The sequence below is a fragment of the Metopolophium dirhodum genome, chromosome 1, assembly GCF_019925205.1.
Source record: "Metopolophium dirhodum isolate CAU chromosome 1, ASM1992520v1, whole genome shotgun sequence".
Lineage (NCBI taxonomy): Eukaryota > Metazoa > Arthropoda > Insecta > Hemiptera > Aphididae > Metopolophium > Metopolophium dirhodum.
This window is the reverse complement of record NC_083560.1, coordinates 2,566,956-2,570,631: the sequence shown is the minus strand read 5'-3', so window position 1 is coordinate 2,570,631 and position 3,676 is coordinate 2,566,956. Positions and strand designations below refer to the sequence as shown.

At 25.5% G+C, this 3,676-nt stretch overlaps 1 long non-coding RNA gene across 1 annotated transcript; it reads right to left on the bottom strand.

Moving 5' to 3' along the window:
• Positions 1 to 1,768: 1,768 nt before the first annotated feature.
• Positions 1,769 to 3,324, bottom strand: LOC132937474 (uncharacterized). The gene is made up of 3 exons (XR_009663679.1): positions 3,112 to 3,324; positions 2,373 to 2,618; positions 1,769 to 2,217 (listed from the first exon to the last, which is right to left on the bottom strand). It is a non-coding gene; the product is annotated as an uncharacterized LOC132937474 (long non-coding RNA).
• Positions 3,325 to 3,676: the final 352 nt, after the last annotated feature.

Below are 3,676 nucleotides of genomic sequence, written 5' to 3'. Positions count from 1 at the left end.
TGCTTGTGGTGGGGATTAAGAATTTGAGTTCAGTATATACAGTATAGTTAATTAAACAAGAAAAAAAACATTATACAGTCGAGTCTCGATAACTCAAATCTCAAGGGAGATAAAAATTAATTCAACTTGTGTATTTTTCGAGTTACATAACTCAAATTTTTTTTTAATTTTTCCTATGGACAAAAAAAATTTGAGTAATTGAGACTCTACTGTATAATAATAAAGAAAAAAAGACATAGTAAATATTTTTTTTTTAAGTAGAGAATAGAACAAAATATAAATATATAAATAGGATTATAGTAACTAAGGTTTAGAAAAATCTATTTCTTTTATAAAGAACAAACATAAATAGATTAAAAAAGTCATAAATATTAATCTTGCATAATCTACAAATTTTAATAGCAACGGATATACAACATTTCAGAGCAATTTGTTTTTTTAAAATGATGCCCAGGTATATGAACATTATCTTTATAACGCACATTATATGAGTGATCCACCTGGGTAATGTTTTGTTTAAATCTGAATAAACTTATTAGGGTGTTTAGGTGTAGATTATCAATGGACGCTACATTAAGTTCTAAATACGCTAAATTGATGCTATAAAACCATAGGCTTAAGCAATACAAATTTAATTAGTCTATTTAAAGAAATTTTTAGACGATACATTGTATAGTCATATGCTTGACCCCATATGCAAATATAGCAGAGAGAGAGAGAGACAAGTATAGCATAAGTTTAAAATCTGTGTTAACAATAAATCTAATATCATTAAAAACATAAAAACATTTTTGAACAACCTTAGATAAATAAAAAATATGATCATTCCATTTTAACTTATAATCAATTGTTACACCTAAATATTTAAAAGTGCGTACTTGTTCTAAAATTATGCAATTCTTACAAATACCATTACAGTATCTTGAGTGATCACAGTATCACAGTTCATGATCTGAGTTAAGAAGTATCAGCTCATTATTAAAATAGATATATTTTGATTTATTAATATTTAACTCTAGTTAATTGTTGTCAAACCACTCCTTTACTTCTTTTATGACAATATTATATTAATATTTTATGACAAACCGATATATAACGAATAAAATAAGGCCAAGAAGTGTTCCCTGCGGAACACCGTGTTTAATTTCTAGTAGGTTGCTATAAGTACCTATTGTTTATTTTAACAGATTGCACTCTATTCGATAAATATGATTTAAAAAGACTATAAATGGTTAGGTTAAGGAATAGTAAATAAATTGGATTAATTTAAAATTTTTCTTAATAAGGATATAGCAGCCTCTAGTTTTTGTCATACATTTACATTATAACTTATTTTAAGTACTATGAAAATAACACATCACTTCATATAAATTGTTTTTAAAAAGTAATTTTGTGTACATTGAAATAAAATATAATGAAATAACTACAGCGTTACTGCAAAAGTAATTTGTAATTCAAGGTTACATTACAACGCAACACTGACCATGGGACATTACAAATTGTGTTACAGTTATTTTAAAAACAACAATAATTTTTTTAGTTGAATAGGTTAACAGTTAAAAATGTACTTTACAAATTAACATTAATAATAATATAATATAAACAAAAGAATATATTTTGTTTGAATGATTTAAATATGTAAATAGTAAAATTATGTTATATTAAATCAATATAAAATGAAATTAAATTATTGAAAAAGAAAAACTATACATAAATACTCAAACAACAATTAAGCTTAATGTAATAATTATAATAGCACAATCTTAAGACTCGTATAATTAAATTAATACAATTAATAAAAAGTGTATACCTATACATATAGTATAGTAAAAAGTGTTAGGCAAATTACTTTCAAAAAGATTTAAATTAAATATTTTCTTTTTTAATTACATTCGCATTACTTGATAATATTTTTATCACATTACATTACTTCGGCCCTCCTGCTTTACAAACAAAATTAGTTTTTTTTTAAATTAATTACTAAATCAGTCCATAACAACTAATAAGTTAAAATTAAAATTCCAATTGCATTAACCAACAATAGGAAATTATAATAAAAATATTTTTTTTAGTTAACCTTTAGAACAATTTGACAGGGATATAATAAAAAGTTTGAAGTTCTATGACTTTATATTGTTTAATTTCATCTAGCGTCTAGCGTAAACAACATATCAACATATCAACTTTGCTTGGACCACACCAGCTGTTAAAAATTAACTGTAACAGAAATATATTTACTTAGAACTATAGTCTTTAATAAAAAAAATTATAGGTATTATAAATTTAAATTAAACTACTTAATTACTTTAAAATTTAACCAACTAGCGGTACAGAAATATTATGTGTGTATTATGTATAACATATGTACCCACCATATTTTATTATCAATAATTTTGATCTTAAATAACTCCCAAGATGCATAGATCACTGGCTTAAGTAACTCAATATTGGTTAATTTAAATGGTAGCCATTGACAATACTGAACTGAATCAAGGTTAGAGTGTTTGATTGTTCCTCCAATTCAAGTGATTGAATAAGCCACTGGTATCACACTATAGTAATTTGATTCAGTAAAAATAACTACCACCCATAGTTTAAGTGATCATCCCTATAAGTACCTACAAAAAAAAACAATAATTTACATTAATCATCTTTCCCATAAAAATGATTGTGTTATATTTTTTTTAAATATAAACTTTAGTTTGTGAATATTATCATAATATAACGATATATTCCACAACCAACACGGTTAATATATAATATTATAATGTTATATTGCCGTAGATAAAATCAAATCGCCAATATTAATTTATAAAATATATATTCAACACATATTGCATTTATTTCTGTGCATAAATGTACAGAGCAAGAGTATTGCTCAATACTTATATTATGAAGTAGTGAATAGTGCGTAATATGGAAATTAACAAAGAAGGAAAATACATACTACAATAAATTAAAAAATTACTGATAGAATCAACAATTTATTGGAATCAAAAATGAAAATCCTAAACCAAATATTATATTGAAAACAAAGATGCTTTATAGAATCAACTGGTTAATAGAATCAAAATGGCATGAACCAATATGATCACATTAATCTGTACTCACTGTATTAAAAATATTGTTCTCAGAAAGGGCACCTGTATTTCAACTAGGTACTTTACTTTCAGCACCGCTCCTGGCAACTGTGTCAACAGCATTTATCTTTAATAACTAAAAAACATATAAAGTCACGTCAAAACTATGTAGTAGAAATTTACGTTTTCCACACTCACACACAATCCGTGGAACCGAGGGTTTTAATTAAATTATGTAAGTTTACTCAAATGAGGACGCACTTTTATAATTTTGTACGGGAAAATTCTAGAATTCTCAATGCATCCGATGAAAAACATACAAAATAGGGTTCGCAGGCGATGACATGATAAGGTTTATTATCAATATTTGTATCATATTTAGTTCTGTGATATTATCACACCTACATTGAGATGGATAATATATTATGAATCTAAAATCTTGCCGGGCTACTGTTCACTTAATGCCGCGTCTACCGACGCTAACGGAACACTCTTAAATTTAATAGTAAATTACGTGTTCTTTAATCTGAAGAATTGATGGAAAGAATTATAATGTCCATTAGTTTTCAAAAAAACTGCATTTACGTTAATAATAT